Source organism: Amphiura filiformis, chromosome 4 (assembly GCF_039555335.1).
Source record: "Amphiura filiformis chromosome 4, Afil_fr2py, whole genome shotgun sequence".
NCBI lineage: Eukaryota > Metazoa > Echinodermata > Ophiuroidea > Amphilepidida > Amphiuridae > Amphiura > Amphiura filiformis.
In genome coordinates, this window is record NC_092631.1 from 15,208,912 (window position 1) to 15,228,041 (window position 19,130).

At 37.9% G+C, this 19,130-nt stretch overlaps 1 long non-coding RNA gene across 1 annotated transcript; it reads right to left on the reverse strand.

Moving 5' to 3' along the window:
• Positions 1-7,797: 7,797 nt before the first annotated feature.
• Positions 7,798-10,265, reverse strand: LOC140150603 (uncharacterized). Its single transcript, XR_011858819.1, has 3 exons — positions 10,141-10,265; positions 8,835-8,937; positions 7,798-8,095 (listed from the first exon to the last, which is right to left on the reverse strand). It is a non-coding gene; the product is annotated as an uncharacterized lncRNA (long non-coding RNA).
• Positions 10,266-19,130: the final 8,865 nt, after the last annotated feature.

A 19,130-nucleotide genomic window follows, 5' to 3' on the forward strand; every position in this document is an offset into this window, starting at 1 on the left:
AGTAATGTCCACAGTTGAAATGTCAAGTTTCACAAAAAAATCTGTATTTGACAGCAAACACAAATGCACATATGCATAGCACATAGCTTTTTTTGCCAAATGTTTGAGAGATAAGCCTCTTTTTTGGCCTTACTGATTTCCTTACATCCCAGCATACTTGGTTACAAAGTGATCAGCATTTCTTATGCCAATTTTCTTATGCATTTTATTATTTTTATGCTGCTGACTATTTTTGCCACAGGTTTTTGCCATATTCAATTTCACAAATACTACTTTTGGTCTGATTAGATCAGACTGTGTGACATTAAACATCACCATTAATAACACTTGGATGGTTTGACTTATATATACTGATAGAAACAATGCCTTCTTCCTTCTATTGTGCAATCAACTAAAACTAACTTCATCAAAACATTTGGAACAAACCCAAATGAACACTTGTGACACCAGGCGCATAGCCATCATTGTCAGGGGGACAAATGTCAGTATTGTCCCTTATTTTCCTCTCTTTCCCCTTTCTCTCTTTTCTCCCCTTCTTCTCGTCCCCATTTTCCCACTTCTGTCATTTTAGGTGTGGGGGAGGGGGGCAGCCTATCCCCCTGCTAGCTACGCTACTGTGTGACACACTCAAGCAAAATGATATGATAAGCAAAATATCATGAAAAGTAGTTACTTTAAAAGTTCTGCTTTATTTGAAAAATCCTTTCACCTTTAATTTGATATACATTCCATCAAAATAAGAGTCGATACAAAAGATTTAACACACAAGGATATGAATTGTAATTCAGCTCATATGGCTTGCAGCAAATTTGTTTGTAGTTTCCCTAATAGCAGTACGCATCAATTTTCATTTTGCTGAACTTTAATTGTCAATTAAGTCAAGGAATATCTAAACCAAAATGAATAATAGTAGGCCCAGCACATAGGGCTATGTGCTAAAATGGTTTTCAGATACAATATGTGTGCAAGTTTGTGAGGCAAACATTTTGTTTATCAACAATCGGCTTCCAAATTTTGAGTAATATTGCTCTGTATTAGAAGCAAAAACATGTACGCTCGTATAACAATGCCCCATTGAATTAGGGGGTGGTTACCTCTTATTTTTTGTGTCAACTAAAAATCATCAACTAAAATCAACTAATTTTGCGTCATTTTGGGTTTTTACAGGGGGAGGGGGAAAGGGGGGGGTAGAGTTCTGACAGGGGGGCATTTGGCCCCTGGCACTGCCACACAGCGTCATTATCCCTATATCTTGGTGTCAAAAATTGCAGTGATAGTACGACGAATCCTCTCGTTTTTCAAAAGCTACGCATGGCGATTTTGTTCGAGATAGGCCGAGCGACTCGGGCTATAAGCATACCATTTACACGATATGAGATACCACAGAGCCTGCTTCAGAGTTTCTATTCTACGATTTGCGCATGATCAGTACATATGGTGTTGCCATTATAGAAAATTCAATTTGTTGGCAGCTAAAACGCAGGTTTTGTTTCCAATACACTAACTCGGAATGCAATACACTAATTAGCGGGGCCTTGCTGTTTGCTGTGGATATATTTTACTGCATTTTATAAGTAAAGATTTTGAAATCAAAAGTCAAAATTGTGATATATTCAACTGTTTGAGAAATGAATTATATAAAGGAACCCGTGTAAGATCCAGGTGCTGTATCTATAATACAATGTACATTATCGACACACTATACCACTTTCTTTATCTGCTATTGATTCCAATTGAATTGAATACATGTCTCCATTTTGAGTTTGTACTACACCACTGAGCGATCTATCAATTGATTTCTAGCCAATCAGTAATAGGCCTCCTTTTCCCGTCGCTCACTAACGGAGTATTAAGTTTATATTTATAATACTGGGTGTCGACACTGTGTGCCACTGCTTAAAACCTGAAACTTAACCCTGATCCTTAGCTCTGAGGTGAGCTTCAAAACATGCAAATGTTAACTATTTTGGTCATTCCATGTCCAATCAAGGATTTTATACAGGGTGTCCCCAAAAAAAGAGGCCCCTTATTGCGCCCTTTTTTTTCTCCTATTGTTGAAAAGTTGATTTAATATATTTTGGTTTGTAAAGAAACCTTTAATCGTTAGCTTTAATAAACCAAAACAATTATTTCAATCGGCTCACAACTTTTGAAGATACGCCCTTTTGAATAAAAGTACCTGTTTTTCACTCTGTCCACGGATAGCATTCGCAAGTATCCGGCGCATAAGGATTGTATGTACAACGCAATTGATGCAATCAGGACCAGGGCTGAAACCTGTATTCGCCAAGGAGGCAACCAGGTAGAGGGCAGAGCAGCACAGTAAACTCACTTCAGAAGAACCAAAGACAAACCAAACAGCCTTTTAGGGCTACCTTTTATCCTAAAAAGAGAAATGACTTATGTTGTAAATAAAAAAAAAGAAAGCAAGAAGCAACAAAGTAAGAAAGTAAGAAACATAATAAAACAAAAAGGCATAAATAACCAAGAAAAAATAAGTAATTGCAAGTAAAGCAAAAGAAGTCCCATTCGGCATCCATTTTACCTACAAATTAATGACACTATTAACAAATCCATTGCCCATAAACCCACCGGTAAAGCCCATTCCATAAATAAAGTTATTTTATAAAGTTATCATTGAGGAATGTTTGATATTCATGCATGGTATGTGTACTCCTTCTCAATCTTTGAAGTAGCCAAACCTTATCCGTGGACAGAGTGAAAAACGGGTACATTTCTTTAAAAGAGCATATCTTCAAAAGTTGTGAGCTGATTGATATAATTGTTTTGGTTTATTAAAGCTAACGACTCAAGGTTTCTTTACATACCAAAATATATATGATCAACTTTTCAGAAATAGGAGAAAAAGAGGGTGCAATGAGGGGCCTCTTTTTTTGGGACACCCTGTACTATTTTAGCCAAAAATACCAAATATTGCCTGTATTTTTACAGTAAGCCTACTTAGACCAGTGGCATTCCGTGGCCGCTCCTACCCAGGGGCCTGCAGAAAAGGTGCCATTTTGCCGCCCCCTTCAACATCCCGAAAAGGTTAACCCAATTTTTTTCCTGATGGTTTAAACAAGAGCACCACTGGTGCTGTAGCTCATTTGTTATGGGTTATGGTCAGGAATACCATGCGTAGCTATGTATAGCCATGCATAGATATGTATAGCCATGCATAGCTATGTATAGCCATGCATAGCTATGTATAGCCATGCATAGTATAGCCATGCATAGTTATGTATAGCCATGCATAGCTATGTATAGCCATGCATAGCTATGTATAGCCATGCATAGCTATGTATAGCCATGCATAGCTATGTATAGCCATGGATAGCTATGTATAGCCATGGATAGCTATGTATGGCCATGTATAGCCATATGTAACCATGTCATGGCCATGTATAGCCATGTATAGCTATGTATACAGGGCTGCCAACTTTGAAAAACACATTTCAGTATTCTCAAAATCACCATAGTGCTGTGATCAAGCACAAATCAGCATTTTGAAAATATACTTACGGTTCTCAAGATATTTATTTATTCAAGTCATTTATTTATTTGTACCTTTTGCTTGTCGAGTATCCTTTGATTTTATTTTGTTTAATACAGTTTTGTTTGTATATTTAATGTCTTGGATGCACCATCGGATAGATGAGTGCCACTGATGTAAAAGCAATTTCCAAATAAAAACTTGAAACTTAAAAACTACAACACTTTCATGGTAAATGGCATGCATAGCTATGTATAGCCATGCATAGTTATGTATAGTCATGCATAGCTATGTATAGCCATGCATATCTATGTATAGCCATGCATAGCTATGAATGGCCATGCATAGCTATGTATAGCCATGCATAGCTATGTATAGCCATGCATAGCCATGGATAGCTATGTATGGCCATGTATAGCCATGCATAGCTATGTATAGCCATATGTAACCATGTCATAGCCATGTATAGCCATATATAGCTATGTATAGCCATGTATAGCCATGTATAACTATGTATACAGGGCTGCCAACTTTGAAAAACACATTTCAGTATTCTCAAACCTCAAAATCACCATAGTGCTGTGATCAAGCACAAATCAGCATTTTGAAAATATACTTATGGTTCTCAAGATATTTATTTATTCAAGGCATTTATTTATTTGTACCTTTTGCTTGTCGAGTATCCTTTGATTTTATTTTGTTTAATACAGTTTTGTTTGTATATTTAATGTCTTGGATGCACCATCGGATAGATGAGTGCCACTGATGTAAAAGCAATTTCCAAATAAAAACTTGAAACTTAAAAACTACAACACTTTCATGGTAAATGAAATAAATAAATAAATAAAATTTTGCACACACATCTAATTTTCCTGACTTCATATTTCAAAAAAGTGCTCCCTTCAATCTTCAGAACAGGGAAAGGCCACTAGCCTAGTGTTTACCCCAGCACTTCCCTGTTCAGACTTTCTGTTTGTCTGTTTTGTAATGTCAGAGAGGGGTTGTCATGGTCCCATATACTGATATACTAGGCCAGTGCCAGTCAAAAGGACATTTCACCTTGAGTAAATGTTTACATAACTAATTGGGTCAAGATGTGTGATATAAAGTGTAAATGAATGAGATGTTTGTTCATAGTCAGGGTTGCCAACCAACAATTTGGTAGCCCAATTAGTTCTGATTTGGGAGAATTTGAGACACTATTTGCTCATGGCTCGTGCACAGAAGTAAGGGCCTATAGACAGCACAAGCCCAATTGGTGCTAAAAGCAACACTGAAAAGCAGACATTGTAGCCGAACTGAAACAGTAAAGTTCAACATCTCTTTTACAAATTCGCACGATCAAGGAGTTTGTAGTGTTTGTAATATGAAAAGCACCACAAACAGTCTGCATAGGAGACTATTCCATGAAATTTGGTAGAACTTTTCATAAGAAAATGCTCCAAAAATAATACTTTCTGTCTAAATTTTTTAGCTAAATAAGTAACAATCATGAACCATCATGCAAAGATCGCCGCCTCAAATTACCAGATCCATTGCTCAAACGATGTAGCAAGAGAAAGAAAAAAACATACAGAAAAATGGACCATGCCTAGAGTTCATTGTGCTAATACAATGAGCTAAAAAGTGAAGAGCAAAAAGAAAAGGATAATAAGCGCTAGCAACTTAAAAAAGCAACTTCTTCAAACATTTTACATTCTGTCAAATGACCCAGATGTGCTGAACAGAATCTTAAACTACAATTTAAACTACACATAATATATGCAAAGAATCATGTACAAGGAACACACTATTGCCGAACTGATCAAATGCATTTAACACAGCATTATTCTCTATACATGTAGATTGCTATCTTCTGAAGGTAGCTAGTACACTACTTTTATTTACAAAATGTGAACATTTTTAGTGATTAGTGACATTTACTGCGCATTATCCTTTATATCTAGCTGACTAATTAAATCCATGCTTGATAATTACAAAATTGAAATATACAGAAGTTGAACCCAATGAAAACTATGAAGGTCATACTCTTATGATTGATTTAGCACTTCAAAAATATAATTTTGGTAAAAAAATAAAGCTATTAAAACTTTTATACAAACAGCTATGTACACTACTACCTATCAAGGAATTCAATATTTTTCTCACAGCTCTGTTATTTCTTACGGTTCTTGAGGGATTATCAGTGATTTGCTAAACCAGAATGCTGTAAAAATTCATCAAATTCTGATATTTGCATTTTTTGAACCAGTAAATTGAAACATCAGAGAACTGACAAAAAGAGTTCATATTTTGACACATTTCAAGAATTACAATCTTATTGCCTCTTCCTAAGAAAATGACAGCCCCTATGTATGAGTATTCTCCTTTAGGATATCTCAAATTCTGTAAGGTTGAGCCAACATCATGTCTGCTTACATAACAGAGTCCATATACACTTCCCTTTCCTAGCATATACATTGTTATTATTTGGCTGTTTGACAAAACGGGTACACCCCGTTAGTCCGAGTTACCTTAAAAATTTGGACTGATGGTGGTTCGGACTGATGGTATTTTGGACTGACGGGAAGACCCCAACAAAACCAGAGAGCTTCCAGGAATTGCCAGTGAGTATACTATATTTAGAAAAACAATAATGCACATCCCTTGAGCAGAGGTGGGAGAAGCATTTGATTACACATGGTGATCATAATGTGTAACCATCTTCCTACAGTGTGATAAGAGAGAGACACCATTAGTAAGATAGAGGAATAACAAGAAAACCTAACCCACATTGGAACATACATACATAATTATATATGACATGATTGAGGAAAATGAGTCAATGCTGCTAATATCGATTGCTGTTATTGTTTTCAGCAACTGATAAATTTATATCTATAACTTGGTAAGCACTGTGACCTAATGGTTAGGGTGAGAGCTTCAAAATCAAAGGTTGCGGGTCAAGCCCCACCACGGCCCTAGGGCAAGAGAGCTTAACTCCCAATTGCCTCACTCCACCCAGATGTAAAATGGGGAGCTGCTGGGGCTGTAATCACAGTCTAAGTCTGCTGAAAGTACATGCACATCAGTTGCAGACTTGGTGAAGTGGAAATGATTATGATAATTATAGCCTAATGGCAGTGGAATAATTGTTGAAGTGTACTGGTACTACCAGCGTAGTGCATGTTAAATCACCAACATTTTTATTTATTTATTTAACATGAAATTCAATTTTGTATGCAAAACATATCATTTTGGAAGCGCTTAACTGATTTACTCATTTACCTTGATCATGCACATGTACAAAGCATACAATATTACTCAACTTGGCTAAAGCCAGGATATACAACAGATCAAATGAATTTAGCATAGCATTATCCTCTAAAGATTGCTATCTTCAGAAGATAGCTACATACTCTTATTTACAAAATGTGAATATTTTATAGTGACATTTGGCATCCTTTTATTTGTCTTGACTCTAGGAGACTAAATAAATCCATTCTTTGAATAAATTTACCAGGTCGGTAGTTTATCCATAACATTAAGCATTTCATCACATCAAGACCAGTCAAAACTTATGTTTCTGGACATTTCATCAGCCATCGGTTGACTTCATCAGCAGTGTTGCTGTTTTGAAGTGCTGTGTGATATTGATCCAGCAACCCTCAGAGTTTGACTCGCATCATTGACTGCTTCAAAGTTCTTGTGCAACACAGGATTGTATAGATGGGAAAGTTGATAGGCCCCCTCATCTCTGTTTACGAGCTTGCCACTGTTCCTCCGAATCCAGATTGCTTCTTTGATCCATCTTGTTTTGCCGTTTGCTTCCATAATCCATATCTATTGTTGGCCCTTCCCAGTTTATTACAGGATCAGCCCTTGCAACATGGTCAGAAATATCTGATCTGGTTTGTTCAGTTTCTGATTTTTTTTCTGTTAGATCTGGTGAATTTTTATTTAGATGCCTTCTTCACTGCTCCCTTGTGCTCAGATAACCTAGTCTTAAATTGTCTACCGGTCTCTCCAATATAGGACTTGTCACATGATTAACAAGGGATCTGGTAGACTATGTCTGTGCATGACATATGGTCCCTCTTGTCTTTGGGTTGACTAGGAGGTTGCATAGAGTACAATGGGATCGCATGGTAGTGGCAACGTTGTGTATTTTTGCAGAACTCTCTGAACTATCCTATACAATCCTGATGTTGCAAAAGAACTTTGACACAAGGAATGATGTTGCTCAAAATCCTAGGGTTGCCAGATCAATATCGCACAGCACTTCAATACAGCAACATTGCTGACGAAGTCAACCGATGGTCCAGAAATGTTAGGTTTTGACTGGTCTTGATGTAATAAATTTCATCATGTTATAAATAAATCCATATTTGTTTATAACTGTCTTTTTACAAAATTTCAACAGAAGTTTCTTGTTATTCTTGAATAGCCTGGTAGGTTGGCAACTCGGTAGTATTAGGGATTTCATAGTCTCCATCACTCCGCTGATGAACTGGGTTTGCACGATGGTTGTTGGGGCTCAAATTCAACATTCCAATATGTCTTGAGTAATAAGGGCTTTTGTCTTCTGAATGTGCACAGGTCTCGAAACTTGGACTTGGTTGCCTATTGAAAAGAAAATAATGATGATATAATAATTAGACTAGAACCATGGTTACGGGGAAATTTGAATTAATGAAAAATGCTAATTAATAATATGCAAATTTATTCATATTTGGGCGATTGGCTTTATCTAGTATGCAAATTTATTCACACTTATTAAATTAGCCTATTTAAAAATTTTATTGAGCTAATTAGGCCTATACATGTTTTGCTATATTTAAAAAACAATTTTTAAGAAAAATCTGACCAACTGTCTCTATCGTCCACAGGGTGAATGACAACCAAACAAGTATTTTTTTTGCTATGATTGTGATTGAAATTCACAAAAAAGTAAAAGACTAATAGTTATGATCCAGGGATGTATGGGATGTATAAGGTAATAATTATAGTAACTGCCTCCTTTGGCCTCCATGGACCAGATCGTGTCATAAATAGAGCATGGCGAGCAGGAAATTGTGCACATTTTAATGTGTCTGTAGTGTTTTCAAAAGTCTTTTTAGAGTGTGTTACTTTAAGGGTGCCCTGTGCCAAAAATCACTTGCCCCCCTTTTGACTTGCCAACAAATTCTTACCCCCCATTTTATCCTTCACCCAGGGCTAATACATATTACACAGCCCCTAAGTGACTACACCATCATGCCACTTAAGCATTCATTCATTTTCAGAATTAAAATTCTATGCAGCTGCAAATTTCTGCCCCACAGAAAGAATATCAAGATATTGTGCTATGTCGAAGATTTACCTTTTACAGAATTGCTTAGTCAGCAGAACACCAATGGTCAGGATAAGCAGTGTACCAATTACTGCAACGGATATAATGACAGCTAGCCAAGGCATATTATTACCTAAAAAAGGAAGATGACCAAACACATTAGAAGTAGAATGGATAATTATATATGAATCATCTGGTCCTTTTAGTTGTAAATATGGTACAAAACATTCAGGTTAAGGGTAAACATCTGTATCACCCGATCGAAGTCAACAACCTCTTGAAAAGGCTCGATATGAAGGATGGGAGCTGCCATTAGGATGCTGGCAACCATGACCACCAGCACCCCCAAAATGCATCCATTATGGCATTCTATTTGATACTGGACACATACAATGACATATGTGTGATGGGTGCTCAGTTGTGTACAGGCCTACAGTTCCAGGGTACCTGATGGCAGCAGAGTTATGGCAGCTTGCATAGTTTTACCTACTGCTGAAATGACTGGCTAGCTCATATTATATAGGTCCCTGAGATTAGTAGCCTATTACATATTAATTATTATTACACCTCATACATATTCATGAGAGAATGACACCAATTCATTGGTCAATCGCAACTTGGAAACAACCCAAGTAGATTGACCTATCACCAGTATGACCTATCTTACTGGACGATAGTTGTTCCCCCTATTCACGATATCATCATCCTTAGTAGTTCATACACCCTTTTGTAAGCATGTTTTTGATCTCAAGGTAGGACTTGGCATTTTATATTGTATCATGGTTCTCCATATGATTAATGGGAATTAACCAATTTATTATAGCAACAACAGAAATGTCAGCGTCCATGGAAAGAATCCTTGCTGTCTGTAGCAGAAATTACCGAACTATTTCTGCAAAAGGATGCACCTAAACACCCAATTTAAGATTCATAAAGCTGTGAAGCTGTTCAAGACGTATTGCCAGGAGAAGGGGATCGTGCCAAGAGGAGCTCTCAAATCCAAAGCTTAACTTCAAGGTAGGCTTAGCATAAACTTGGTGAATTGGCCTAGCCCTGGGGCCTTAGCCTAGCGCCTATTTTCTTATTAAAATGTTATGGTGTCATTCTCTCATAAATATGTATGAGGTGTAATAAAACAAATACTACATGGTATTTTCAGGAAAATAGGGTCACTATATTTCCCTCGGTACTGGCTACAGGCCTACCACCCCTCACCCTTTGGGTTTGGGTTAGTAGGCCTGTAGGCACCTCGGGAAAATAGTTTCCCATATTTCCCTTCAAACCATGTAGTATTTGTATACTCTCACCTGATACTGATATTCTACATATGACTTACTTGTCTGTCTCACAGTGAGTGCCAGTAAACCCTGCCAAACACACACATGTATAATTTCCTTCTATCTGTGTAATACACTCTGCGCCATTCTGACATGAATTCACTGGATCACAAATACTGACAGCTGAATTGGAGAGGGAAACAATAATTAACGTAAGGATATATCCGATATCTTATGAGTACTTTAGTGGTAAGAATACATTTCAAATCTTATGAGTACTCAACTACTTTGGCATGAGTATGAGTACTTTGGCAAGAGTACAAGCACAAGTACAGTAACATATCTTTTTAGCTAACTGTATGCATTGTATCCAAGCCAGTCGGCATGGATATTTTATCTATATAAGTAAGTTGATCAGTTATCGTGTTTAAGCTGCAGAGCGAATCAACAAAAATGTAGGCAAAATATGCAAATACAGGGTGATTTAAAATGAACTGTACCCAACTTCGCCCAATTTCTTTTATATATTTGCGGCGATTGTACATATAAAACAAGAGCACCAATGGCGCTGTGGCTCTGCGCTTTTTGGTGACAGTGAAAGTAATTGTTCTTTGAGTCGATTGTGCAATGTGACAGATCACATTCAATGGGTACATCTGGTTGGTTGGTAGCTATCTCATTTGCAGAGCATACAAGAATACATCAATCAATTTAGGGAATTACTATTAACGACATGGATCGAATCTGGTGGAATTGATAGAAATGGGTCCAAATGGACGAAACTGATCAAAATGTATCAAAATACATAAGCCAATGTCAAGAATAGTGTTGTCTGAATAAGGTTTTGGCTATAATTAATTAGTGACTGTACCCACCAAGTTTAATACCTATACGACAGTTTATACTAATTTGATCTCAGTTGACCCCATGTGACCCTGAAATGGCCTTCCAAAACTTTGGCTCTAAATAGTGACTGTACGCACCAGGTTTCATGCCTATCCAACAGTTTTTACTCATTTGACCTCAGATAACCCCTGGTGAACCCAAAATGACCTTCCAAAAATGTGACTGCAAATGTTGACTGCATCCACCAAGTTTCATGCCCGTCCAAATGTTTTTACTAAATTGACCTCAGATGACCCATGGTGACCCTGGAATGACCTTCCAAACATTTGGCTCTAAGTGTTGACTGTACCTACCATGTTTCATGCCCATATAACAGTGTTTACTAATTTGACTTTAAATGACCCCTGCATAACCTCAGGTGACCCTGAAATGACCTTCCCAAAATTTAACTCCAAATGTTGACTGTACCCACCAAGTTTAATGCTCATCCGACAGTTTTTACTAATTTGACCTCAAATGACCCCTAGTGACCCCAAAATGACCTTCCAAAAATTTGACTCCAAATGTTGACTGTACCCGCCAAGTTTCATGCCCATCCGACGGTTGTTATTAATTTGACGTCAAATGACCCCTGGTGACCCCAAAATGACCTTCCAAAAATTTGAATCCAAATGTTGACGGTATCACCATGTTTCATGCCCATACAACAGTTTTTACTAATTTGACCTCAGATGACCCCTGGTGACCCCAAAATGACCTTCCCAAAATTTGGCTATAAATGTTGACTGTATCCACAAAGTTTCATGCCCGTTCAAAAGTTTTTACTAATTTGACCTTAGATGACCCCTGGTGACCCGAAATGACCCTCCACAAATTTTACTCCAAATGTTGACTGTACGAGGGCTGTCGAGTGCAGATCCGTCGGAACACGCTTTTCAATACGAAATAAATGCTAACCTCATCGTGACATCATCCAAGCAGCAAAGTTCATTTCCTATTGAAAAAGCGTTATCCGACGGATCTGCAGACGACCATTCTGGTACCAACCAAGTTTCATGCCCATACGACAATTGTTACTAATTTGACCTCAGATGGCCCATGGTGACCCTGAATTGACCTTCCAAAAAATTTGACTCTAAATGTTGACTGTACTTAACAAGTTTCAAGCACATATAACAGTTTTTACTAATTTGACCTCAAATGACCCCTGCATGACCTCAGGTGACCGTGAAATGACCTCCCAAAAATTGGGCTCTAAATGGTGACTGTACCCACCAAATGTCATGCCCATCAGAAAGTTTTTACTAATTTGACCTCAGATGACCCCTGGTGACCCTGAAATGGCTTTCAAAAATTTTGACTCCAAATGTTGACTGTATCCACCAAGTATCATGCCCTTTTGACAGTTTCTACTAATTTGACCTCAGATGACCCCTGGTGACCCCAAAATTACCGTCCCCAAATTTGGCTCTAAATGTTGACTGTACCCACCAAGTTTCATGCCCATACAACAGTTTTTACTAATTTGACCTCAAATGACCCCTGGTGACCCTGAAATGACCTTCCCAAAATTTGGCTTTAAATGTTGACTGCACCCACCAAGTTCCTTGCCCATACAACAGTTTTTACTAATTTGACCTCAAATGACCCATGGTGACCCCGAAATGACCTTCCCAAAATTTGGCTCTTACTGTACGGGCAAGTTTCATGCCCATACGACAGTTTTACTAATTTGACCTCAGATGACCCCTGGTGACCCCAAAATGACCTTCCAAAATTTGACTCCAAATGTTGACTGTAGCTACCAAGTTACATGCCCATCCAACAGTTTTTACTAATTTGACCTCAGATGACCCCTGGTGACCCCGAAATGACTTTCCAAAAATTTGACTCCAAATGTTGACTGTATCCACCAAGTTTCATGTCCATCCGACAGTTTTTACTAACTTGACCTCAGATGACCTCTGGTGACCCCGAAATGACCTTCATAAATGTTGACGGTACCCACCAAGTTTCATACCCATAGTAGTTTTTACTAATTTGACCTCAGATGACCCCTGGTGACCCCGAATTGACCTTCCAAAATTTGAAATGTTGACTGTACCCACCCCAGTTTCATGCCCATACGACAGTTGTTACTAATTTCGGAAGCAATCGGGTCAAATTATTATTTTTTTGTAACTTTTTCTGATTGGGGAATTTTTTTTAAAAAGTGATTCCCCCCCCAGGCTGTCATTGATTGCTTGACATTCCTTTTGATTTCTCTCAAAAACTTAGTTCATGATTAATATTGTACAGCTAGAGTAAAACATTAAACTTGGCAACTTTCAATCAACATGATCAATGAAACCACTAATTTCAGTCACATTTTTTAATTCAATAATTATGTACATTTTATTTCAACTTTTCTATTTCTGCCACCCCCCTTATGAATTATTCATTCATAACTGTGATGACCTTGGGACCGTCCAATTAGAATCAACATGATCAATCAATGCGCCGTAAGGTCATGACCCTTGTGTGGTGAAACCAAAATAAACAGTCAAAAATGGCGAGATGGGTCGGCACAGTCGATGTAACATCGACCAAATAAACCGTGGTCTTGAATTTCTTAAGAAGTCCTGGCCTAAAAAACTATGTTGTTTTTCAGGAGAAAACATATTAATCTTTGATATTCTGAAGTATAAAATTGTTGGGCAAAGTGGAACATCATTTATTTAGACTGTTTTTGCTATAGAAAAATACGAAAAATTTTCAATTTTGCGAAGAGGGGTAAATCCCATTGAAAATATAATTTTTCCTCAGAATCATGTCCACAATATGGTTTAATTTACTGCTTTTAACTATATTCTAACAATTAAATCTACAAAGAGCGTGATGAAATACGAACAGCTTGCATGACTTTTCGGTCCGTGTTCAGATAACAGGTGCACTTGACTTGCCAAAGAAAAATAGTGCAATCCGTCTATTTCCGTCATCTTCTCACAACTTAAATTATACAGACCAAAATAATCTCTAGCACACACAGGGAACCAAGCAAAGCGATTGAAATTGCTTTCGTTTCTCATGACGATTTCGGACTTTTCTTTCATAAAATAACTACTTTCCCACCTCATTTCAACCCAATATGGAGTGCAATCGATTGAAAAATAACTTTTAGAAAGTTAGAACTCAATTTTAAAAGCACATATCGCACACAGAAATAACCTTAGCATAAAAAAGCACCATCGGAAGTGGCCGAAAAATGAACCAAAATACACCGTCCACTTAGTGCGATCACGATGGCTCGTCAAGCAAGCTTGGAGCCAAAAACTAGCATAGAAAGCAGTGATAAGTATTTTGATTACAGGACAAAATTATGAATTACCCTTAAACGTGGTCTAGTTGAAATTTGGCAAATATCACTAACATTTGTGTGTCTGTTGAACCCTTCGATGTTTTCTACTTATATAAAATATATGTTTCATTTTGTTTTGAAGTCCCAAGGCATGTCAAGGAGCTCAAATAGGACCACAATATTTATCCTGAATAAGCAGCTGGACAACCACGTCTTGAAACCAATCTGTATTGGATTTAATCAACATATCTTAACAACCAAAAACCACATTTTCATCAACTAACTTTTATTTTGTAGCTTAGATTTCAGAGTATATCATGGGTAATTTCAATATCCTGGCATGTATGGTAAGAGAGATGTGATGATGGAGGTAGAACTTTTGAATGACCCTCGTATGTAACAATGTCTATAATGACTATGAAAAGTACAAAAAAGTACACTCTTGAATGAGAACATTTAATATTGTCACATTAAATGAGTTGGTCAAGTAATATCTGCCAATCAAATAATCTACTTGCATCCCAGTACATCTGATACTAAGTTGGGAGGTCCTTCAAATAATTTACTTTCATCCCAGTACATCTGACACCAAGTTGGGAGGTCCTTCATAGCCACATTTGAATCAAAATATGTAATTATAATAGCTTATAATCAAGAAACACCAAAAGGAAACCAGAGGTGTCCACTATGATTGATCCTTACCATTTTCACACAAGGGTCCACCAAAACCTTGCTGACATTGACAAGTAAACATGTTGATTCATCCACACAAACACCGCCATTTAGACATGGGTTCGATGCACATTCATCAATACCTACATGGGTAGGAAGTCATTAATAAGTGAGTGTAAGAAAGGTGTACATGCAAGCAACGTGTCAATCCATCTTAAAAAGTTGGGAGGGGCACATTTGGCCTGAACTACAAAACAGTGCCTACCACCACCACTTTTATTCCACCACCCACTATTACCCCACCACCCTACCCCAAAGCCACCCTATTCGCCAACATTAAATCACCACCCATTGTTACCCCACAGCCTACTACCCTCCAGCAAATCTTGAAAGAGAACATTTAACATTGTTACATCAAGTGAGTTGGCTAAAGGTATTGGTTTTATTGAGAATAAAGGTATTGGTTTTAGCCCCTGGAGTGTATCTATCGTCTCATATAACACGATGTCGCCCGTGTTATATGAGACGATAGATATACGACAGCGGCTAAAAACAATACCGAAGTCAACAACCTCTTGAAAAGGCTCGATATGAAGGATGGGAGCTGCCATTAGGATGCTGGACCACCAGCACCCCCAAAATGCATCCATTATGGCATTCTATTTGATACTGGACACATACAATGACATATGTGTGATGGGTGCTCAGTTGTGTACAGGCCTCACGGTTCCAGGGTACCTGATGGCAGCAGAGTTATGGCAGCTTGCATAGTTTTACCTACTGCTGAAATGACTGGCTAGCTCATATTATATAGGTCCCTGAGATTAGTAGCCTATTACATATTAATTATTATTACACCTCATACATATTCATGAGAGAATGACACCAATTCATTGGTCAATCGCAACTTGGAAACAACCCAAGTAGATTGACCTATCACCAGTATGACCTATCTTACTGGACGATAGTTGTGCCCCTATTCACGATATCATCATCCTTAGTAGTTCATACACCCTTTTGTAAGCATGTTTTTTGATCTGCGAAGGTAGGACTTGGCATTTTATATTGTATCATGGTTCTCCGTATGATTAATGGGAATTAACCAATTTATTATAGCAACAACAGAAATGTCAGCGTCCATGGAAAGAATCCTTGCTGTCTGTAGCAGAAATTACCGAACTATTTCTGCAAAAGGATGCACCTAAACACCCAATTTAAGATTCATAAAGCTGTGAAGCTGTTCAAGACGTATTGCCAGGAGAAGGGGATCGTGCCAAGAGGAGCTCTCAAATCCAAAGCTTAACTTCAAGGTAGGCTTAGCATAAACTTGGTGAATTGGCCTAGCCCTGGGGCCTTAGCCTAGCGACTATTTTCTGATTAAAATGTTATGGTGTCATTCTCTCATAAATATGTATGAGGTGTAATAAAACAAATACTACATGGTATTTTCAGGAAAATAGGGTCACTATATTTCCCTCGGTACTGGCTACAGGCCTACCACCCCTCACCCTTTGGGTTTGGGTTAGTAGGCCTGTAGGCACCTCGGGAAATAGTTTCCCCTATTTCCCTTCAAACCATGTAGTATTTGTATACTCTAACCTGATACTGATATTCTACATATGACTTACTTGTCTGTCTCACAGTGAGTGCCAGTAAACCCTGCCAAACACACACATGTATAATTTCCTTCTATCTGTGTAATACACTCCCCACCATTCTGACATGGATTCACTGGATCACAGTTACTGACAGCTGAATTGGAGAGGGAAACAATAATTAACGTAAGGATATATCCGATATCTTATGAGTACTTTAGTGGTAAGAATATATTTCAAATCTTCTGAGTACTCAACTACTTTGGCATGAGTATGAGTACTTTGGCAAGAGTACAAGCACAAGTACAGTAACATATCTTTTTAGCTAACTGTATGCATTGTATCCAAGCCAGTCGGCATGGATATTTTATCTATATAAGTAAGTTGATCAGTTATCGTGTTTAAGCTGCAGAGCGAATCAACAAAAATGTAGGCAAAATATGCAAATACAGGGTGATTTAAAATGAACTGTACCCAACTTCGCCCAATTTCTTTTATATATTTGCGGCGATTGTACATATAAAAAAACTAGCATAGAAAGCAGTGATAAGTATTCTGTAGTAGAAATTTTGAATTTTGATTACAGGACAAAATTATGAATTACCCTTAAACGTGGTCTAGTTGAAATTTGGCAAATATCACTAACATTTGTGTGTCTGTTGAACCCTTCGATGTTTTCTACTCATATAAAATATATGTTTCATTTTGTTTTGAAGTCCCAAGGCATGTCAAGGAGCTCAAATAGGACCACAATATTTATCCTGAATAAGCAGCTGGACAACCACGTCTTGAAACCAATCTGTATTGGATTTAATCAACATATCTTAACAACCAAAAACCACATTTTCATCAACTAACTTTTATTTTGTAGCTTAGATTTCAGAGTATATCATGGGTAATTTCAATATCCTGGCATGTATGGTAAGAGAGATGTGATGATGGAGGTAGAACTTTTTGAATGACCCTCGTATGTAACAATGTCTATAATGACTATGAAAAGTACAAAAAGAAGTACACTCTTGAATGAGAACATTTAATATTGTCACATTAAATGAGTTGGTCAAGTAATATCTGCCAATCAAATAATCTACTTGCATCCCAGTACATCTGATACTAAGTTGGGAGGTCCTTCAAATAATTTACTTTCATCCCAGTACATCTGACACCAAGTTGGGAGGTCCTTCATAGCCACATTTGAATCAAAATATGTAATTATAATAGCTTATAATCAAGAAACACCAAAAGGAAACCAGAGGTGTCCACTATGATTGATCCTTACCATTTTCACACAAGGGTCCACCAAAACCTTGCTGACATTGACAAGTAAACATGTTGATTCATCCACACAAACACCGCCATTTAGACATGGGTTCGATGCACATTCATCAATACCTACATGGGTAGGAAGTCATTAATAAGTGAGTGTAAGAAAGGTGTACATGCAAGCAACGTGTCAATCCATCTCTAAAAAGTTGGGAGGGCACATTTGGCCTGAACTACAAAACAGTGCCTACCACCACCACTTTTATTCCACCACCCACTATTACCCCACCACCCTACCCCAAAGCCACCCTATTCGCCAACATTAAATCACCACCCATTGTTACCCCACAGCCTACTACCCTCCAGCAAATCTTGAAAGAGAACATTTAACATTGTTACATCAAGTGAGTTGGCTAAAGGTATTGGTTTTATTGAGAATAAAGGTATTGGTTTTAGCCCCTGGAGTGTATCTATCGTCTCATATAACACGATGTCGCCCGTGTTATATGAGACGATAGATATACGATAGCGGCTAAAAACAATACCTTATTCTCATTCTTAAACACTTCAATTCAAATAGAAATATCATAAGTATTATGTAACAAATTTTAATCAAATTAAATCCTACATTTTTAAAGGAACTAACTAGGGCTTAAAATCGATCAGTGCCGTTGTTGCTATGCGCCTCCGATTGGTTCAAGTAGCGAGCATGCATATTGCGTTGATGCACATACGCTGACCCGTGTGATATCGTGTCATATCACACGGGTAAGAACCAATGAGATTGCAGGAACATTCTCAAGTGTTTAAGAATTCATTATATTGTTATACTTACTGTTTTGGCAGAGAGTTCCATCAAATCCAGGGCTGTCACCATGGGGGTGTCATACCCCCAGCCCTAAAAAAGGAAAGAGAGAAAGGAAGAAGGAGAGGGAGAGAGAAGGGGAGAGTGGGGGAGGGAGAACTAAGGGGAGAGAGATGGGAGAGAGAGGGAAAGCGGGGGAGGAGAGAGTATGAGATGTGTCTCTCACATCGTGTGAGAGAGAGGGTGAAAACTACAATAAACCACATATATTGGGCCTACAAGAATGTTGGCAAGGCGCGTCGAGGCGATGTCGTCCGCGTCCGTAATAAGTGCATGGCAGACTCATGATAAATTCTGCATTGAAAAAGTTGTTGTGACACTCTGATAGTGTTTATAGCTACATGCATGTATGTGATTATCAATAATGCACACTGATACAGAGCGTGAAAATGTACCCCCCCCCCCCCTCTAACGTACAGCAAATTGTACATGCATGGGAGCTGCCATTGGGGTGGGGCTGCCTGGAGACCA